Genomic DNA, 22,815 nt, shown 5'->3' on the forward strand with positions numbered 1-22,815 from the left:
ACAACTAGCAGTTCACTGGCTGCTCGCCCTATGTTTAAGTATGAAAGTCTGGCATTTCCTGGTATGGCAAGCGAGGAAGATCAACAGGTGGCTCCCAATAATCAGCTGATAGAAAGAAAATGTCACACACTTGTGTGCTCTTCCTTTCCATTTATTTTTTTCATGATCTAATTCCTATTCCAGGCCAGTTTCTAATTAGTAACTGTACTTACTCCATGCTGCATCCTCTGTTCCTTGTCTCCTGTGTTGCAGGACTGAAAATGGGACTTTGTAGAGTGCTTTTTAGGGACGCAGGTGGCGCTGTGGGTTAAACCACAGAGCCTAGGACATGCCGATCAGAAGGTCGGCGGTTCGAATCCCCGCGATGGGGTGAGCTCCCGTTGTTTGGTCCCAGCTTCTGCCAACCTAGCAGTTCGAAAGCACGTCAAAGTGCAAGTAGATAAACCGGTACCGCTCCAGCGGGAAGGTAAACGGCGTTTCCGTGTGCTGCTCTGGTTTGCCAGAAGCGGCTTAGTCATGCTGGCCACATGACCTGGAAGCTGTCTGCAGACAGTCACCGGCTCCCTCAGCCTATAGAGCAAGATGAGCGCCACAACCCCAGAGTTGGTCACGACTGGACCTAATGGTCAGGGGTCCCTTTACCTTTACCTTTAGAGTGCTTTTTAGGTCCTTCTCCTCGGTATTTTCATGTCACCAAATCCTTGCTTAGAACCTGCTTTAAATCTCTTCAATTCTCATTCTCTCACTTCTAAGTGTGGCTTACAACCCCACATGCGAACCCTCATCTATTGAACGCTCCAGCTGTGTTTTGCTTTTCAGTCTGCTAACTCAGGCATACACATTTCATACAGAGAATCCAGAGAAATACCTGAGTATTTTGTGCACTGTGAAGATAATTTTGGCACACCTCTTACTTTACCACACATGAACAGAATATGCACACTAATTTAAGCTGAAATCATGGCTGTGATAAACCCTAATGGAAACCAATGTTAATTCCTGCATTTATGATACAAACTTAATTTCTAACTCAAAGACAGGAAGACAAACAAACCTCTGTCATTACCTAGAAGGAGAGGCTGCCCCCAGTGGTGAAAGAAGGCTCCTCTGGCACCACAGGGCATGTGTGGCACCGATACAGATGGTGCATGTGCGCGCTGATACCGCTGGCGCTGCTCAAGCGCCGTACGCATGACACTCGAGCGGCTCCCATAACAACGGCGTGCACACACTCGGCTGCCCTACAGTGAGTGTAGCCGCCTGCCATTTTGTCACCATCCCCTCAGGGTGACACCCGGGGCAGACCACCCTGCGCCCCCTTCCTACGCCCCAGCTGCCCCAAGGATGTCATTTCAGGTGTCACTGAAGGGCAGAAAATGGTTGATTTTGCATTTTTATAATAAATAAATAAATAAATAAATAAATAAATAAATAAATAAATAAAGTGAAATATATCAATGAAAGTCAGTGTTGAAAACAAGTTAACCTAAAAAAATTCAAAACAAAACCATATATAAATTATATACACACACACACACACACACACACACACACACACACACACACATAGTTATACCTGGGGTTGAAGTAGCTTCAGGTTAAGCATTCTTGGGTTGTGCTCTGCAGCGAACAAGAAGTAATGGAGTGTGTTACTTCCGGGTTTCGCCACTTGTGCATGCGCAGATGCTCAAAATGACGTCGTGCATGCGCAGAAGTGGGGAATCGCAATCCACTTCCGCAGGTTGCGTTTGCTTCAGGATGTGAACGGGGCTCGAGAATGGATCCTGTTCGCATCCAGAGGTACCACTGTGTGTGTGTGTGTGTGTGTGTGTGTGTGTGTGTGTATACAGTGGTACCTCGGATTAAGTATTTAATTCGTTCTGGAGGTCCGTTCTTAACTTGAAACTGTTCTTAACCTGAAGCACCACTTTAGCTAATGGGGCCTCCTGCTGCCACTGTGCGGCTGCTGCACGATTTCTGTTCTCATCCTGAAGCAAAGTTCTTAACCTGAGGTAATATTTCTGGGTTAGCGGAGTCTGTAACCTGAAGCGTATGTAACCCGAGGTACCACTGTACACACCCACACACCCACACACACACCTCAAAGTGGAGAAGACAAATAGATTTTTCGGTCTATATTAAAACACATATTTCAGTAGTCTTACCAAAACAAAAAAGTTTTTAGTTTTGCTATTTATTTTATTGTATTTTTTACACACAGAGAGAGGCACTTTGGGGGTTTTCTGCTGCAAGGGACAAAATAACTTGGCTAGCTATAGGTATTTTATGCACCTGGGAAGGCACCATTTGTTGACATCCCCTACCTGGACAAAGTCTTAAAAGTGGCACAGTAATCTTTCTTCTTTCCTTTTCTCACACAACACAATGTGGTTACGGCGGCAGATGCTGTTCTGTCAACATGCAGACTGGTGTGTGTGTGCTTGCATGCTGAGACAGCTGTATGTGATTTCTACCAGCAAGTTGCAAAGTGTTACAGAAAGAGCCAGGAACCCTTCCATTATTCACATTTCTTCTTTCAATTTGATGTGATGGGTTTTATTCTGAGTACGCAAACTTTCTATCAAATCAGTAGACTTTTATAGCCAAATCTACTATGAAACAAACAGCAGGCCACAAATCTGTCTCATTTCGTTTCTACAGACCCACATTCTCAAATACTTATGCACCCTAGGCCATTCTCCTGACTCCAGTTCTCCCTTCCCAAGCAGTGCAGTTGGAAATCTCATTTTTTAAAAAAGGAATACCCACATTATCCTGAAAAATCTATTCGGCTTTTCCTGTTTTCTCTCTGCTCCCCTGCTCCATTTTCATCAACTCTTAAGCTTCCTCCTTTGGACAGAACTGCTTATTCTGCTGTTAATAATAATAATAATGCTAATAATTTTATTGTTTATACCCCATCCATCTGGCTAGGTTTCTCCAGCCACTCTTGGGCGGCTTCCAGCAAAATACAAAAAATAATAAAATGTCAGACATTAAAAACTTCCCTAAACAGGGCTGCCTTCAGATGTCTTCTGAAAGTCAGATAGTTGTTTATTTCCTTGACATCTGATGGGAGGGCGTTCCACAGGGCAGGCACCACTACCAAGAAGGCCCTCTGCCTGGTTCCCTGTAACCTCACTTCTCGCAGTGAGGGAACCTCCTGAAGGCCTTCGGAAGTGGATCTCAGTGTCTGGGCTGAATAATGGAGGTGGAGATGTTCCTTCAGATATACTGGGCTGAGGCCATTTAGGGCTTTAAAAGTCGGTACTAGCACTTGCTGTTTCGATACAGTGGAAGAGTATGTGGATGTAGTATGTTCATCTGATTGCATTCATTATAGTACTTTCTCGTGAGCTATTTTAGGATATTTTAGAGGAAAGGCAAGCATGACATTATGGAAGAAATCAGAGCCTGCTTTTCACCACTCCTACTTCCAACACCTAGCTTTACATTTTAAATAAAAATACTAAACACCAGTGAATTGAATGCTGGTTTAGCCTAGGGGTTATTTACTCAGTGAATATATAGTGACACTTCCATTTCCCAGTTGAGCAACGCCTTATGTGTGGCTGCTTCATTCTCAGTGATGATCTCACCACACATACACCAGTGATCACTTGGAAGTACAAGGTAGCTTCATTGCCTCCTTTGTGCAAATAATTCCTGGGGATTCAGAGCAGTAGTTGTATGCAGTCATTGGCTTGATATAACAAAAAATACCCCAGCTGGCTTCTCCTGCTGGATTCTTCAGGACTCAATATTGGAGTGGGAGAGGTATCTCTGTATTAAAAAACTGGACCCACAACACAATAAAAGTTACAGTGGTACCTCGGGTTACATATGCTTCAGGTTACATATGCTTCAGGTTACAGACTCCGCTAACCCAGAAATAGTACCTCGGGTTAAGAACTTTGCTTCAGGATGAGAACGGAAATCATGCGGCAGCAGTGGGAGGCCACATTAGCTAAAGTGGTACCTCAGGTTAAGAACAGTTTCAGGTTAAGAACGGACCTCCAGAACGAATTAAGTTCTTAACCCGAGGTACCACTGTATCTCTGTCCTAGTAGAATCCTATGTGAGCATGTCCACAGGTTTGCCCAGCATTTAGATCAGGGTGTGGCACCTGTGGCCCTCCAGATGTTTTCGGACTCCAATTTCCATCTGCCCCAGTCTGCATAGGCAATTATCACTGATGATGGGAGTTGCAGTCCAGGAACATTAGTGTCACCTCCCCGATCTAGATATTATATATCAACGGCACCCCCCTTATGTACTACACCAATTATTCTAGCATAAATGCAGTTAGATTCATCAGGCAAACTGTTCAATATTTATACATTTACAAGTTGGGTTTTTTATGGACATTCACCTAATCATAACATGCAGAAAAGAGGTCTTCAGTAAAAACTAACATAAAATAAGACATAGGCCATTGAGGATCATTAGCATATTTGACAGAAAAAAATACTATGGTGTAGAGGAAATGTAGAACTATGCTGATACTTGCCACTATGGCCTCCCTCCCTTTTGATCCCAGTTCTCCGACAGGTATGCCTGAGACACTGTGTGCCAAGTAGCATATTGCAGAACACCCATGCTTCTTAGCAGCTACATCTTCTACTTAGAAGCAGTGCAAAGGAAGCCAGATGGAGTTTGCTGTGGGTGCACAGTGGGAGATCAACTAAAGAACATGTCACACTCCCTGAACCTGGAGAGGCACACCTGTTACTTCCTTGTCTTTGATCTCTGGGAAAGCGGAACAACTCTCCAAAGGAGGTAAGGAGAAGATGAGTGCATTATTTCCAGCAATATTCTACACTGGATCACATACAGAAGTAGGTACCAATTAAAGATTGTACAGCATGAAGCAGATCAGATGGTAGTTGCAATTGAACGGTATAATTCAACACACAGAGTCACAATTCTTGTTGGAAGTTATGACACCAGAGTAGGTTAGTTAACAATACTGCCAAATGGAAGCAACAGTTTGTGATGAATATTGCTAGTAGTAAAATGTGGCATTGTGAAAATGAATGCTTCCTACTGACTAATGTGCCATGCATCCTAGCAGTTATTTCAAAAGGGTTCTCATGAAAGCATTTGCAGAAGTTCTGAAAATCCCGCTTTATTTCAGACACCGAAATCTGATGACTATGCTATAACTGCCCCTGCAACTCAGAAATAATGCCAATAATACTCTAGTGATGTTGACATTAGATGCTCATGCACTTAAGGACTAATGACTATTCGTGGAATTTTATACTGTTCTCTCCTCCACTGCATGGTATCCAAAGGGAACAATTCAGGACTAGGAAGCAGAGCAAATAACTCAACCAAGGATTTGGTTCACACACTTCTGCTGTGCCCCCAAGTCAAGAATCTATCACCCAATGACAGCTGAAATGAAAACATGGCTGCTTGGGTGAAACTGATGTATAATTCTGAGGAATCTGTGCCCAGGAAATGGGGTGCAAATCATCCTTAACTGCTTACCTTGCTGAATTCCATATGTATTTGCAAGTCTGGTTCAAGCATTTGTATCAACAGAAATGCTTTTTAAAATTATTCTAGAAAATAGATAGATGCAAAAGCACTATATTGGTTGTCTCCAAGTGGATTTTTGAGGTTAGAAGGGAGACTACAGTACGAGATTCCTGTTAGGGTATCCACAGAAATAATTACATACAGAAACTTGCTATGGAGGCAATTCCCCCAGAAGACAGTTAAAGAGGTCAAAATGATAGTCTCTGTCTGCTCCACTGGGATGATCATAATCAACCTGAGCAAAAACTAATGGATTTGTTTCTACAATGTCTTGCAACCAGTTTGCAGGAGTGCACAGCAGAAGTAGCAAGCTCAAGATGGGCAAAATGGGGGATTTAGTTCAAGGCACATAAGCCCTAAGTCATTTCCCAAGAAACATCCATCTAACCCACTTTAACCTTTAAAGTAAACCCCAATGTTCCAATGACATTTGTTAAGTATATATGCTATTTCACCTCTCTCCGAAGGAAGTCTCCCCTTTTCTCAAAGCTTTGGCAAAAGACAGTGTTCCATTTGTTTTCTATACAACATGAGCCACAGAAGATAAATAATTTACCAACAATTCTAAATCAAGCATGGTATATTTGCTACAGACTAAAGGATAGAGGGGATTACTTTAAGCAGAATTGTGTGAGTGTATGTGCCTATCCATCCATCCATCCATCATCCAGAACAGAAAACCTAGGCACTTTTCAGATGGAGGATAAGATTAAATATGCTATATATAGGCTTACAAATGTATCGTGTCATAGGGCTGCCAAGAGCTTCACAACATTTCAGCTATTAAGGATTAAAAGCTAATTATGCATGCAAACTTCCCCTTTTCTCTTGTGAAACAGGGAAGTCACAGCATTTTTAGTTTAATATGGCTTCATTCTGGCAACTAATGTTGCATTTGCTGTGATTTACCTGATTTTATTTTATTTCCATCACAAGCCGCTTTAAATTCCAAAGCTGTAGAGCAGAAATAATAATAATAATAATAATAATAATAATAATAATAATAATAATAATAATAATAATAATATCATCATGGCCAGCTGCCCAGCTCCTAAAATGACTTGATGGTCTTTTGCTAGAGTTTCAGCATTCAAATTCAAACAGGTCTCACTCTACTCATTTTCTAGATGGAAAGATGGAATCCTTGCTTCATATATGCTACGTCAAGCTATTTGTGAAAAGTCATATACAAATGCACATACAAAGCCTGCAACCAGCTGCCCAGATATTGAAGCAAATCCGTTCTTCTAGCTCTTCTTTACATACAATTTTATCCATTTACACAGAGATCTTCCCACCTCCATCAACTCCTTCAGTACATTATCACTTTATTGGCATATTAGCAATCCTTTTATTGTGCTGTGTGCATTAAATTCATTGTCATGATACATTCAGCATTATTTGTACCTGTTAGCTTTGCTGAGCTGTAATAAAAGGACATATTCCTCACATACCCTTTTTTGACACAGCATGAGAGTGCCAAATGCATTATTGTGAAGGCAGTTCAAGGCTGACAACAAAGAACTCCTACATACAAGCTGAACCTCCTTAAACCCAAGCTGAAATTCTAGGAACTGTTACCTGGGAATCAGTCCCATTGAACACAATAGGACTCATTTCTGAGCATACATCTATAAGATTAGATTAAACATCATTTCATGTCAGAAACTGCATTGTTTCTTGTGTGCACGTGCCTATGTATAGCCATGGGAGCAATTCAACATTATGCAGAGGTGATCATTCCATCAGGGCAAGCATATTTTAGCCTCATATAAATTGTGAAAATTGGCAAATCACAGAGGGTACACAGGGGATATGAAGGAGGAGGACCCCATTGCACAAGCAGGCATCCTTGCAGAAGACTTCTGCTGACAGGACTCATTTGTACATATAGCAAAATAGACATATATAGATTTATAAGATACAGATACAATTTACTATTTTCTAATTAGATTTTTTATTTAGAACCAATTGCATATTTCCAAAATTGGGAAAAATATAAATGATAAGCAAGATAAAATATATGATCACACACAGACTGTACATACTGAGTGTGCCACCCTAAGTCCCTAAGGTGACACTCCAGGAGCTAAAGGGAGGTCCACTGTGAAGATCATCCTTTGACCAGCAGTGGAAAGCTCCACCACTGTAGCTCCTCTGAGCAGAAAGGGCAAAACAGAGTCATTTCCAACTGATGCAGCCTCATAGTGCAGTCCAAGCTAGCTAGTGGGGTGGCCAGGTGTGGCCAGCATAGTATGAATGCATCGTCTGCTGATTTTCATGCATTTTGGAAGCACTGCACAAACTGCTTCACAATTCCTGTGCTCACTGCTTCCTAAGGGCCTAACAGCCAGCTGGTTGTTGAGCAATTTGGTAGCATTGCACAAATTGGCCGTGCCTGTAAAGCCCCTTTTGACCAAGCCATGCCCTTACCTCCCTCCCACTCCTTGATGTCATATATGATTTCATGTGCAAGGCAAGTAAGGGCAAGGTTTCACTCAAATGGCCTCAGGAGCCAAATAGGGAGTCATGGTAGGCCAAATTTGTCCCATGAGGCAGAGGTTCCCGGCTCCTTTTCCTGGATCTAGGGATACAGCAAATGCATTTTTACTTTGGTCTCCTCAAAACACCTGTTTCCATGTTATGGAGAACCAGCAAGTGAAGAAGCTTGAGTGAGAGATGTTCCCTCTTTGTACACTTCTATCGCAGTGTTTAAAAGTAAGACTTGGGATCTTCCTCATATTGGCATTTATAAGCCTCAGTAGCTTGGTGGTGTTCATCTTCTTCACTGGTCTACAAGTTTCATTTCGTATGTTGCAGCAGAACAGACTCACTTGCATTTCCTCTTTTTCTGCTGTTTACAGCATAATAAATAACCAGGAACCTACAAGCCTCATTGCTCATTATACTGAAGGACTACAGTTTACCTTGTTTATAAAAGAAACAAAAACAACTAAAAGAAAAGCCAAGCAAAATGTATATCTCTTCTTCTGGAAAGAGGTACAGAAAGCATGGACTCACTTAGAGCTAGAGCTAGGAGCTCTAAGTGAGCTCTAAGCAGAGGAAGTTGCAAAACATGTGTGCGAAGATGTTTTACGCCCACATTGTATACCTCAATAAAACACCTGTCAAATAAATGTCAGTCTTCACTTTCATAATATATTGGGGCCACCAGGTCCTATCACACACAAATACCAAAGACTAAATCTGTACACTGCACAATATCCTTGAGCACAACAGATAACTGTTTTATAATAGTTGTTTCATGTAACTAAGCGATCGTAGATTGAGAAAGATCAACCCAACAGTTCTCTGTATAAAATATTTCTTTTGTCTGAATTAAAAAGGACTTACTAATTCATGTCTATACTTGAAAACATACTTTTACTGTCTGCCAGTGCTAAATGCTAATTTAAAATGAAATACAGTCTGTCCTCCTGACCTTTGATTGTCTACTGCCCTTAGAAGTCATGTTTGATAGTTGAAACAAACATAGTTCTTTTGACCAATAATAATAAAAAAGCATCAAATTACCTCAGTAATCTGTTTCTGGTCATGAAGCCTAGATCCACTTAGCAGTCACCATGCCTTGGCCACTGTTTAAAAGAAATAAATACCAATTAGGGAACTGGATTTACAAATACAGATAGCTCAGCCAGCAGAGCATGAGACTCTTAATTTCAGGAGAGTGGGTTCAAGCCTCATGTTGGACAAATGATTCCTGCATTGCTAGGAGGTTGGACTAGCATCACCTTGTGGTCCCTTCCAACTCTACAATTTTATGATTCAATCTGTCATCAGTTTGGTTGACTGAGCTTTTATCAAACAGATCCATGGAGGAATATAGAATAAAGAACATCTGGGGAAAACCAAACCAGATTAAGGGCAATTCACAGTAATTATCAAGGAATAAAATTATCATCTTTTGATAAAGTATCCTCCATCTAACATTTTGTTCACATGGTAAATAAATGCCTATTGGTGGCAGTGACCGGTGAGCAATCAACTTGAGACAGACACAATAATCACATGACCAACATGGGCATGCTTATTGCTTCTCAGTCATCCCATTATTCTTAATATTACATTTTAAGGTCACCTTTCACAGATATGACCAAAGATGTTGCAAAAATGGTCCACAATGATGGTTTAAGAAGGGTGGACTAATTTAGCACTTCAGATTTGTCAAGAACCCTGCAGCTCTTCTTTGTATAACTATAGAGATATGTGAGGGCCTTCGTTTTGTTTTTCGTTGCTAACAAAGCCCCCCCAAATGGCTTTAATCTCCACCTTTTCTTCTGCACACATAAAAGTCATACACTTGGTGTGTTCAATGAGTCTTTAGGAATAATAGAGTCAATCCTTTAAGAACCAATATACTGTGGTGGACATTTCAAGGAGAGAAAAAGAGCAGATATATTAAAACAATTTCAGCAATTTCCTTTGGTATTGAAAGTTGTGACCCTTTGAATAGCAGCTCCAATGCATTTCTATTTAATGGCACAGATCTACATATAAAGCCCTAAGGCTTGGAATACACACAGAAGCCTCATGTATTTATTTTATGAAGAGTAACATTAACTTAGGAATACTTTGATGAATGTTGAGTAGGGCTTTGCCGCTGTGTGTGTGTGTGTGTGTGTCAAAAGAAGTCTGCAGCATTTTGAAAGAGCATACTGTGATACACACACTGGTTTTCAAAAAATTGTCTGCAAATATAATACTAAAATAAATCCTCATGTCACATACAATCTGTTCCAGAAGTCCGTTTGACTTCCAAAATGTTTGGAAACCAAAGTGCGGCTTCTGATTGGCTGCAGGAAACACCTACAGCCAATTGGAAGCCGTGGAAGCCCCATCAGATGTTTGGCTTCCAAAAGAACATTTGAAAACCAGAACAATCACTTCCGGGTTTCGATCGTCCTGGAGCCGATTTGTTCGGGAGCCAAGGCATTTGAGATCCAAGGTACAAATGTACTACTTTCCAGTTTGACCTTGACATCTTTCCTACTAATATTTAATAGGATTTTTAACCCAAAACAAGATCCAAGAAGTTTACACCACAAAATATGTTCTGAAAGTATTCTGATTTCATCTCCCACCCCCAAAGAAACCTGTCCAAATGTGGAATGATGTTCCAGGTCTAGATTGCTGCCCTGGTGTTGCTGGAGTACATCTGTCGCTGGACAATTATCCCAGACCATTGGCAATGCTGACTGAGACTGATAAGGCATAGAGTCCAACAGCATCTGGGGAACCACAAATTTCCATCCTCTCTTTTATGGAGAAATCGGGTTCCTATACGATTCCCACAAACCATGCAGGCTTTCAGCACTTGTTTTGTTTCAAGAGTCTGTAAATTGAAATTAATTTATTAATTCATAAAAAGCTGTAAGGCAAGTTTCTTGCATCTTTGTTCCCTGAATATCTGTCCCATTTCCAGTCCATAACTCCATTAGGAGCAGATGGGAAAGGAAGGAAAATTCAGGACCTTGGATAAGGACTAAAGTACAAGTTCAGGACAATGGTTAGTGATCCTGCAGCTGAGTCAGAAAACACAAGCTATCTCAGAAGTATCTTGGAACAACTGGCAGAGCCTTATATTGTGGGCTAGGTAGTCAAGATGGAACCCTACCTGCTAAGTGTCCATCCGCAGCCAGTTGCTTTTTAAGGAGTGGGTTTTCTAGCAGTGGGGACTGTTTCAGAGAAAAATCCTGGGAGTTCTCCCAATCCTCTGAGATGTCTGTGGTCCAGACTTGGGTGTTTTAGAGTTGAGATGCCAGTGGACACACTGTGGAAGGGCCAGGAAGTTGAGGCATTTCCGCCTCAGGGCTGCTGCTGTAGGAGGATTCTTGGCCTGGGGCCATGACAATAGGGAAGGATTTAAACTGCTCACTACTGTTAGGGATTTCAATGCAGCCAAGATCAATGTTACTGCACTGCAGCATTGTCCCTGCACTTGAGTATTGCTGTGTTTTGTTTTGTTTTAAAAAAGTCCATTTGGGACATAATTTTTGCATATAATGAGTCAAATACCCACTGCCTTGAGGTACATCTTAAGGAGAAAGAAAAGGCTAAGTAGTAACCCCTACACAAATCTGGAGTGGAATCCCTAAAACAGTTGGATGGTGTCCTGTATGCCTCCTTCCAGCAATTCCTTGGCAAAGTTGGTGCCAAATATATTGCTCTCCTTTCCTTTAGATCAAATCAGAGAGACCAGCAAGGTCTTGTCATCTGGGCAGCCCAGGACCTCCATACATACTACTCAGGCTTGTGCCCCAGAGAGGTCACTTTGGTGCTGCCAACACAGCAAGAACAACATGGGAAGAAGCAGTTACAAGTTACCAGTCTCTGCAGTCACAGCAGGTGATCTGATTCTCCAGCAATTTGACTTCACCCCTGGTGGTGCACTCCATTGTCTCACAAGACAAAAACAACAACCACCACCCAAAATAATACACAACCCCCATATCTTATGCTAAATATAAGAGAGTCAAATTGTGGGCTGTACCATATTTATGGAGCATAATTTGCCTATATCTATATCTATCTATATATCATACAGCTATACACAGTACATTGTTGTATGCATCTGTTTATGTGCTCCTTACTTAGGGGATCTGGAGTGTATACTGCATGTATGCAATATATTATGCTTATAATAAATATAATAATGTGAATGAGGTGTGATAACTTCATTCTTTGCAGAACTGAGTGTTTTTGCTTCTGTTAAGGAGTGAGATAGGTTAAAAAAAAAAAAAATCAACCCTGTGTAGATAAGCTTGACATCAAGATTTTCAGACAATTCCATTCTGAGTTTGGGGAGTGTGTGTGTGTGTGTGCGCACACACTGTAAAAATGCTTCTTATGTCTGTATTATTTTTGCTTTGAGTACTTATTTACTGTTTATTATCTTATTGTATGGTTTTGCTTTGATTGCCTGTCTTCTATTGTCACCGGCTGTCTTGTACAAGGACACTTACAGGTGGAATAGCAGAACAAAATAAATTTGTGTCTGCAGTGTGCAGGGAAGGAGAAAGCAAGATCTTGAAGAGGTTGGCTCTGTTCTGTGTAGCTTTGTAGATTCTGCTTCCATGCAAGAGGCTAGACAAGGACTTCAGACTATTCATCCCTTCCTCAGTGCACACACACACACTTTATGACTTTCATGACTCCATGCAGCAGGCATAACACACTCCAGACAACCCATTTTCAGGGGATTATATGGCTCTTCTCAGGTAGTTAAAGTCACTCAACCTTTTGACCTTGTGTCCCCTAACACTCCTAGAAGCATAATCACCCAGGAATGCACCACTTGTCATGTGTGTCTTATTACTGAAATAAAACGATCAGCCATTCAGCAACCTGAGCTGTAGCATCGGGTTCATTTGGTGTATACATTATGATGAGAAAATAACATAAACTTAATAAGCTACACTGTTAATTAGCACATTGTCTCACTAGGGAGATGAGATACATAAATAAAATTAAGAATGAGTAAGTGGAGAGGAGGCAGAGAAGTCAAACCGGAATAAACAGCATTTCTCAGGTCATTGGCTTAAATACTGATATTGCATGCTAGGATAATGCTTACATAAGAAAAGTAAATCTATGAACGCTAGACATCCGCAGGCACTCAAGCTGAACGTCACAGCCAATGGGCTCCTGGTTTGCTTTTGCTGAATGAGACTATAAGAACCAGGCTAGGTCAATGGTCCATCCCCCGCCTGGCTCTTAATTGTACATTGATAACATAATTTATATGAACAAAGTGGATTTCAGGTTAGCATGGTGGGCAACCTGTGTGCTTCCAAACAATTCTCTCTGTTACCTGGGCATTCCTGTGAATAGTCCCCCCCCCCCAGCAGCCACAGGAACTAGAAACTTGTGTATATGTGTATGTGTATGTTTATGTGATTATTATTATTATTGCCACTCAGGTCCTGTTTTTAGGCTTCCCATAGACACCTGATATGATTATCTCAGTAAGAACAGGATGCTGGACTATATAGGCCTTTCATGGGGCTCTATTTATGTCATTATTCTCAGGAGGGGAGGAGATTCATCATCACAATTATTGTACAGAGTCATTTCTCCAAACTTTTCTAAAAGCCTTGCCCTACATTAGTATTTAGGTTGGCTGGGGGAAGCATTACTGTCCATTGCACTGCTATAATAACTAAATAATAAGGTCATATTCATTACATGGGAAAGGCCCCTGAAAACTGACTTACTAAAGCACCACAGAGAAAACCGTAGTACAGTTAAATGCCATAACAAAACAGTACATGACTAATCTACCCCCCCCCCAAAAAAAAACCTTTAGGCAGAAATCCTTTTCTCCCTAATTCCCGAGAATCCAACCCCCCACTTTTTAGAAAGAGACCTCTAGTGGCTAGCTTCTGCCTGATTTAGATGCATAGTAGTATTTTTTCAAAACACACACACCCAGATGGTCAAGATGCATGTTTACATAGCCACATAGCATCTTATAATGAATTCAAAGCCTACCCAAACAGTATTTTGTTGTTTAGTCATTTAGTTGTGTCCGACTCTTCGTGACCCCATTGACCAGAGCATGCCAGGCACTCCTGTCTTCCACTGCCTCCTGCAGCTTGGTGAAACTCATGCTGGTAGCTTCGAGAACACTGTCCAACCATCTCGTCCTCTGTCGTCCCCATCTCCTTGTGCCCTTAATCTTTCCCAACATCAGGGTCTTTTCCAGGGAGTCTTCTCTTCTCACGAGGTGGCCAAAGTATTGGAGCCTCAGCTTCAGGATGTGTCCTTCCAGTGAGCACTTAGGGCTGATTTCCTTAAGAATGGATAGGTTTGATCTTCTTGCAGTCCATGGGACTCTCAAGAGTCTCCTCCAGCAACATAATTCAAAAGCATCAATTCTTCGGTGATCAGCCTTCTTTATGGTCCAGCTCTCACTTCCATACATCACTACTGGGAAAACCATAGCTTTAACTATACGGACCTTTGTCAGCAAGGTGATGTCTCTGCTTTTTAAGATGCTTCATGGATCATTGCCTTGCCATGGTGAGGGGGCCTGAATAACTCAGAGAAGCTATGACCTATGCTGTGCAGGGCCACCCAAGATGGACAGGTCATAGTGGAGAGTTTTGACCAAACGTGATCCACCTGGAGTAGGAACCCTGCCAAGAAAGTACCGGCAAGTACCCCTGCCAAGAAAACTCCATGGACCCAAACAGTATATTTAACCACAAATGCCAAGGATAATAAAATAGCACTTTCTCATCTTGTCTTTGATATTATTGTTCTTTTGTAGCACAAATAAAAAAAACAGTATGTAAGAAATGGACAGAAGCAATAATGCAGCTTCCTGTAGCGAGGTATCCTTTGGATGTTTTTGGCTATCTGACAACTGATCATGGGAGCTAGAACTCACTGGAATTGTAGTCCAAAACACCTGGATAATACCTGTATGGAAAGGGCTCCAATAAAGTATAGTGGACGAAGTGTGTTCTGCTCACTCTTTGCACATCTGCATCCCGAGTGAAGTGAAGGCACAGGGTATAGGCCTACAGCTATTTCACAACAGTATGTGGATCTGAACACACCAAAGAAGGAGTGGCATATAAGCAGAACTTTTTGCCCAGTGTTGCTGACTCTGCAGACTGTTTCATTAGCAAACGGATTAAGCATGTTTGCACAGATGAACATTGTATGGGGAAGGAGAAAGAATTGAAACAGTTACTGCCCTTCCCCCATGACAATCAAAACTTGACCCATTGTGCTTTGGTCATCATCACTAATGCTGGGGTACTTGAGCAACAGAAGACTCAGAAACAATACTGCAACAGCATTTGCATGACACTCCCATCAATTTACTGGGGTGGGGCATGGGGGGAGAGTGTGCATCCTGGATTAGCATCTTAAATAGGTTTGCTCCACCACCTCCAGAATTTGGCGATTTTGATTTCTTTCAATTTCACATTTCCCCCCCAATGTTAAGTTCAGTTCAATTTTGCATCAATTTGTTATTTTTTCTTATAGTCCTCATAAAAATCATCAGTTGCTTTAGTATACATTATTTTAGCTACTGGCCGCCCCTCTTGTTTATTATTAGATTAGCAATATTATTAGATTAGCAAAAACAAACAGAAATCTTTTCAATAGGCCGTTGGGATGGTGAGGGGAAAAGACACGTTACTTGCTTGTATGTATTATGCTTTCTGGTATAGCCCCCACCACCAACTGTGGTTTACATGCACAGTTTTAAAACCATTATTGATTTTCTAATCTTGTTTTTATTGTACTTTATGTAGTTGACTACCATTAGGGCTTTGTGAAACAACATTTGCTAAGATAGAAATCTAGAGGAAACCAGGAAATAAACAAATAAATGTACTCTTTGTTTACTATGCAGTTACTCGCATTATTTTTGGCAACGTGCTTTGCAAATTACAATTAGATTTATATGCTTTTTCAGAGGGTTTTTTTTTTATCTTTAGTAAGTAGTAAGAGCAGCCATTCTGGGAAAAGAGGATTCTAATGTGGAATTACAATAGGAAGTCCTTCAGGACACACATATTGTGATTGATGAATATACCCAACAGTAATCTAAGGACTACTACAGATGCTCCATCTACTGAATTTCCAGTGATCTCCCGGTAAATAAGGGCCATGAGAATTAACCCTTAGGATCACAGGAAAGTAGAATGAACAACTTTCATTAACTAACTAATGGCTCCTATTTTCAACCATCAGCAGTTTCAAAAGAGGCATTTCTGTGCCCAGTGTTAACACTTAGGAAATTACCTTTCCCACTGTCTTTTATTGCAATGCAAAATATAAGGGAAAACTTAGTCTAGTTTCTCAATGGACCACAGAGAACAATAATGAGTGACTGAATCAAAGTCAGTTGTCTTACAGACACAAGAGATTCATCATTAGCAGTGCTTGTTTCTATTTGTGTCCAAGGGACAGTAGACATAACACTGCTGGATTGATTTGTATCTTCCCAAGTTAGTCATGAAATGTGCCAGAATGCTTAAAAGGAAGCCAAACGTGGAAATGAAGAGTGTAGGAGCAAACAGTTGGAGCTATCCCGCTTCAGGGAAGGAAAGAATAACGAAGTTAGATATATTTTGGAAAGAATAACGTCATTTAAATGAAACAACGCATTTTCTCTCCGGAAATGGTTGAAGGATCTCAATGAACACGCTCCAGTCAGAGTTAAGTATGTTCAAGTTTCACTGGCTGCAAATGGATTGAACCAAATGTTCCACAAGCTGTTCACATTACAGATCTGTTCTGTCTCCTTTCCCTCCCCCCACCCTGGTCTCTGCCTGATGTGGGGCATTTCCCTCTTCCTTCTACAGTCTCCCCATGGCACAGCCAGTGCTGCTCAAGGACGGTCCCCAGACCTTCTGCTGAGGCCGTTTGGGGGCAGCAAGTGAGGAGAAAAGGACAGGAAAGCTCCTTCCACTTTCACAAGTTCAGCTCCAGCTGTGTGGGAAAGAGCTAGCGTGGCATAGTTGTTAGAGTGGCAGACTACGACCTGGGAGGCCAGGGTTTAAATCCCCTTTCAGCCATGAATTCACTGTGTGACCTTCACCCAGTCATTGTCCCTCATACTAACCTACTACCTCACAGGTTTGCTGTAAGGATTAAATGAAGAAGGGGAGAACCATTTACTCCACTTTGAGCTCCTTGGAGAGAAAGGGAGGATATTAATGCAACAAACAAATATAATTTAAAAATGTGTGCTTAATCTGATAGGACCAATTCAAAGCCCCTGAAACTGGCCTGGATCATGATCAATATTTCTAACTTCTAATGCATTTTTAATAAATTGCTTTAAAATGAATTTATATTAATCAGAACTCAATTCCTGTACTCCATTAATACCAGCTAGAATATCTTCATTGGAGAAAGCAAAATGGCCATTCCAATTTGCTTTAGTTGCTGCTGTTGTTAAAAACAACTTCCTAATCCTCATTGAGTGGAGCATTCTATAAACATAATCACACTGTTTTTGCTCTGGTCCAGGGATGGGGAACTTGTGACTCTCCAGATGTTTCTGGTCTATACCTCTCATCAGCCCCCAAGAGCATCCCACATTGGGAGATGTAGTTCAGCAATATGTGGAGTGTCACAGGTTGCCCATCCCAGCTCTAGCCAATGCCAATGAACTGTTGCCAAGGATATTTTACCATGTTTTTTAGAGGCTTACCGGTAGATTCAGCTTTATACTAAGCATAACATTAGATTACTAACACTGTCAGCACTTTTAAAGTGAAAACTAGCCAGTTTGTTGACAACTGTATACTGACAGAAGAGCAAGGTGACATTTCACCAGCCAAGGAGTGAAATAAATATTGTAAAACACTGTATAAATGATTAATCAAAATATAATAAAACACCTTATCCGTTATTCATGTTCTAGTTTGGCACCTAAGGCACAGATATCTGAATGGAACCAGTATGATTTTTCTTTTCTTTTTTGAGAGGAAGGTAGGGAAAGCTCTTAACTGTTCTCCTTATTTAGGTACTAATGTATTGGGATAGTTGGTTGCAGGGCAAGCACAAACCATGGTTTTCTGGTTTGGGTGGAACAGCAAACTATGACTCAAACCAGAATGTGGGGGATGTAAAGAATTTCAGCACACAAAGGGAAGAGGAAGAAGGGCAGGGGGTGCAAAAGTCCAAGAGTCTTTAAGGCTTCCTTGTTTTTAGTATTACACCTGGATCAGCCCAAAAGGTATACTGGTTAGTGAGCTGCCAAAAGAACAGGACACAGAAATATTCAATTAAAGGCAGGGTGGTATATGGAAAGGGACTTCTATGGGTATATGACAGATATTTTATTCCAGCAGATCTGCCTGAAGGAAGATGCACTGTGCAGTTAGAAAGGGGTGATCCAGTACACATCATGCACATGGACTTTTGATAAAGTCTCTTACTTAAGATTCTTGGATAAGCTTATTAGTCATGGGATAAGAGAAGAGGTATTCTTATTGAACAGTAACAGGTTAAAGAACAGGAAGCAGAGAGATCTTACAGCTGTAAGAAGTGGGTTCCCCCAAGAATAGTTAATGTGACCTGTGCTTTTTAAATTGTTCATAATGGGAAGCAGTGAGGTGACCAAGTTTGCTGATAACAGAGGAGATTCAAAGGGATCTCTAGAAAGAGGGTGAATGCCATTAAAATAGCAAATGCGATTTGATGTAAGCAAGAGTAAAGTGATGCATCCTGGGACAAAAAAAAATAAACAAATAAATCCTGACTTCATATATATGCTAATGGGGTCTAAACTGGCAGGGACTGGCCAAGAAAGACATCTTGGAGTCATGACAAATAGCTTGATGAGAACGTTGCCCCAGTGTGCAGCAGCTGTGAAAAAGGTGGATTCCATGTTGAGGATCATTAGGAAAGGGATTGAAAATAAAACTGTCAATATCATAAGGCTGTTATTGAAACTATGGTACACCTGGAATACTGTGATCAGGCATGGTTTCCACACTTGCAGACCTGGAAAACATTAAGAAAAGAGCAATGGCCACCAGCTTGGATGGCTTTAAAAGGGGGTTAGGTGAATTCATGGAAGAAACGGCTACCAGTAGCTACTAGCCATGATGCCTATAAATTGCCTCCAGATTTTGTGGTGGTATGCCTCTGAACACCAATTTCTGCGCAGCACAAGTAAGGAGAGGGCTGTTGTGCTCATGTCTTGCTTGCAGGCTTCTCAAAGGTTTTTGGTTGGTGACAGTGAGAGCAGGATGCTGAACTAGGTAAGACTTTGATCTGATCCAGTGGGGCTCTTCTTATGTTCTTATGCCCACTTATTTAGTATATTTTACCACCTCTCTGAATTTGTATCAAACATGTTCATTTTAAAAGGTTAACTATATAAAAAATGAGATTTCAGGAGTAAATGAGCAGGGTGGGTAAATGTGGATTTTGTGAAGAAATCTACTGAAAATAATGCAATTTTTTGCAGAGTTTGAAAATACGTGTGTGCATATTTATGCCTGTGTGTGTGTGTAATCAATGCATAAATAGAATGAAACAGACTTATGAATGGAAACACACAAAAATGACAGGGCGACTGGAAATTGACCGATTTGTCCATTCCTAATCTGAGCTTCCCAATCAGCACAGCCATGGCAATAAAGAGATTTGCATTACTATTCATATGTAAAAGCATGTCACCAGTTTCCACCAACATTGAGTGTGTTGGAAGTAAAATGGCTCCTCCTTTGCTTGGGATAGATGCTCTTGGAGCTCTACAGGAAAAGAATTCCACGCATATGTTGACCATAATCATATCAGGAAAGATTTCCAGTATCTCTGCCGAAAACATACAGGGGGGAACCTTTTTTCTTTGTGCTTCCATGATCCCCACCATTCACAAAAATATTTTTAGAAATGGCCCCATGTATTTCCAACCTGAAAAGGGCCAACTAAGGAATCAATATTCTCAGTAAGGAGGCCTGGCATCTATTCATTTCCCACAGATTGCTCTGTGACCTTAAGGAGGAATGTTGAGGCTTCATACTTGTTAAGTGCTCATAAACGATCCATAGAGGTTACAAAGAGGATGTTACAGAACTGCAAAGTATCCTTCCTAGTATCACTCACTGCACTGCATTCACACTCTTTCCGGTAGCGGAATGGCACACACCTTCATTTCTCAGGAAAAGCGAAGCAGCATATTGAGCTTCCAGGGTGACATGCATTAATGGTACCATTATTAGAAGATAATGTGCTTCCATTAGCACATGAAGTTCTGGAAAGGGCACTGCTTGGTATCTCCTTTGGAAGGAAAAACCCACATGCAAGGCACATTTTCTTTACTTCTCATTTGCACTCGTTGTTTCAGCAAAAGTTACTGGTGGCTCGTAAATGAGAAAAGGCTTCCGGCCCAACTGACATACAGTATGAAGGAAGCCCAAACACAGAATGTATTAACATTTTCAGGTCATTCCGCTGGTCCGTTTCTCTTTGTTACATACAGACTAGCTTGAAATAATTGTTCATTTTAAAAATGGAAGGCTTTAGATTTCTCTCTCATTACTGTAAATGGGGAAGATCTTCACCAAGATCGTGATAAATGTGGCATATATTCATGTTGCCTCCAGAGCTCTTCAAGACTCATACGGAATGGTGGTTACCTATTTTGGCCTGGCTATTTACACAAATAAATAACACAGCCCAAATTCCTCCCAGCTGGAAGATAAAGATCATTGTTCCAATCTTCAAGAAAGGGGACAGGTCTCTGCCACAAAATTACCGCCCCATCAGCCTGCTAGATTGCCCTTCAAAGTTATACACTCACCATTTACAAATGAAGTCAACTGACTGGCTACATTCTGCATGGAGAACAAGCAGGGTTTAGAGAAGGATTCAGCACCATCGACCAATGTTTCTGGGTTTGTGCTTGGTAATGCTGTCAAATTCAGCTGCCACTCAGTTCTCCAACAAAGGGCGATGGAGGAAAATCAGTGTGCACTGAAACTCTACTTAGGCTAAACTAGCTAAATCCTACTATGGTGCTTTAACTCAGCCTCTGAAAAGCATGGGTGTGCAGTCCAAAACATCTGGAGGGCACCAGGTTGGCAAAGGCTGCTTTAACTGTAAACCAAGCTTTTAAAAGTTTTAATTTACCTACTGCAAATATACCCAATGTGATTTCAAATGGAAAGTCATAAAAGACTGCATTATTCTGGCTAATTATACACTTGATTCATTTCTAATTTGATTATTTTATATTGACATTTCTGCTGAGCAAATATTTTTATATTGGTTTCATCTTAACTCTGAATGACAGCAGTCACAATTATATTATAATTTAAACACAGTGGATTTGTTCAAGAAAAATCCCAGTGAATGTCATAATTGCACACTCTGTATCTGTTTCTCTGCATGCTTCCATGTATCAGTGAAGACAATACCCAACTGGATAGACCAGTGCTCTGATTTGTTATAAGGCAGATTCCTGTCTCATGCATATATCTCTGTGGTGCATCTTTGAAGATGACATTCCTGTGACTTGTATATGTCTTGAAGACTAAGAGTTGCACAATAGAGGCTTGCATCTGAACTCAACTTTCTGTTTAGTGGCACAGATTGGTTTTCTTGTACCGGACAATGCACCTGGACACACCATCATCATTAGATTTTTACCCACCCTTCACCATAAGTTCCCATAAGTTGCAACAATAGAAAAATACAATACTAAAATCAGCTAAAACAATTGGCAGTCAAAAGAATAGAGTGAATCTATATCAAAGGCCAGGGAAAGAGGTACATCTTTAGCAACAGAGTAAAGTTATGAAGTGAAGTTGTGGGACACATCACAAGGGATGAGCTCAGGGCTATCAGTGTGGGACAGATTTTGCTGCTTAAGTGGGCCTCTGTTTATCTACCATTGTTTAGATTCTACTTTAGAAAGAAAGAAAGAAAGAAAGAAAGAAAGAAAGAAAGAAAGAAAGAGCCTAATTCACTGGGATGCCTTAGTTATGATATTTATTTGTGCCTATCATTTGAAATTAAAATGCATTATTTTATTATTTCAATGCATATGGTATTTTTTTTAAAAAAATGCACCACACTATTAGAGAGCTAAGTATTCTTATTAGCGTAGGCTTTGATAGTTTAAAAATTAATTCTTTCCCTGCCATTTTATTTCTGCAACATCTGTAACTGGCTTTCGATATGACTTCAAACCCCTGCTAGAAAAATAAACATCAAAATAATGAGCTTTCCTTATTGAATTCACCAAATTGGCACAATACACTAATGTTTAAACAAAAAATAAAAAATGGGGGGGGGGAATGAAAGGGGAACTTGCTGCAGTGCCAGAATGGCAGCACGATCAATTTTAATTAGCATTGCTCATTGTAGGAAATGATAAGGTATCAGTCATAGTAATTGGTGGTGTTGACAATTAGTCAAAGTCATTAACATTGCAAAATCTAGAACAAAAAAAGGGGCTTGCAAAAATTATACAGATCTAGAGAGAGAAAGGCTTAGTACAGAATAATTTGATTTTTGCATAGTGTAGCGCACATAGTTTGGATTTACCCACACTTCTCACAGCTATGATTTCTGTATAATTGAATGCATACACTGGATCCATTTTGGCTAGTTATAACTGGACAACAATTTTATTTGGATACTGAACCAGATAAGAAACAATGGCAATTTCAATAGTGGATTTAATAAGTGGAAAATGCTTTCACCTAATTTCTGATAGGGAATGTTTGACTTCTGGCTTGCCTGGAAGTTTCTTGACAT

General features: G+C 40.7%; 1 protein-coding gene across 2 annotated transcripts in view; it reads right to left on the minus strand.

The window, feature by feature from the left end:
- DAB1 (DAB adaptor protein 1) overlaps positions 1-22,815 on the minus strand; it is a 654,787-nt gene that overhangs the window by 280,169 nt on the left and 351,803 nt on the right. For both annotated transcript variants that reach the window (XM_083742749.1, XM_083742751.1), the window contains one exon: positions 9,082-9,143. The gene's annotated coding sequence lies outside the window, so the exon portion shown is untranslated. The remainder of the gene's footprint in view (positions 1-9,081; positions 9,144-22,815) is intronic.

The sequence above is a fragment of the Podarcis gaigeae genome (genome assembly GCF_964106915.1).
Source record: "Podarcis gaigeae genome assembly, chromosome: 6".
Lineage (NCBI taxonomy): Eukaryota > Metazoa > Chordata > Lepidosauria > Squamata > Lacertidae > Podarcis > Podarcis gaigeae.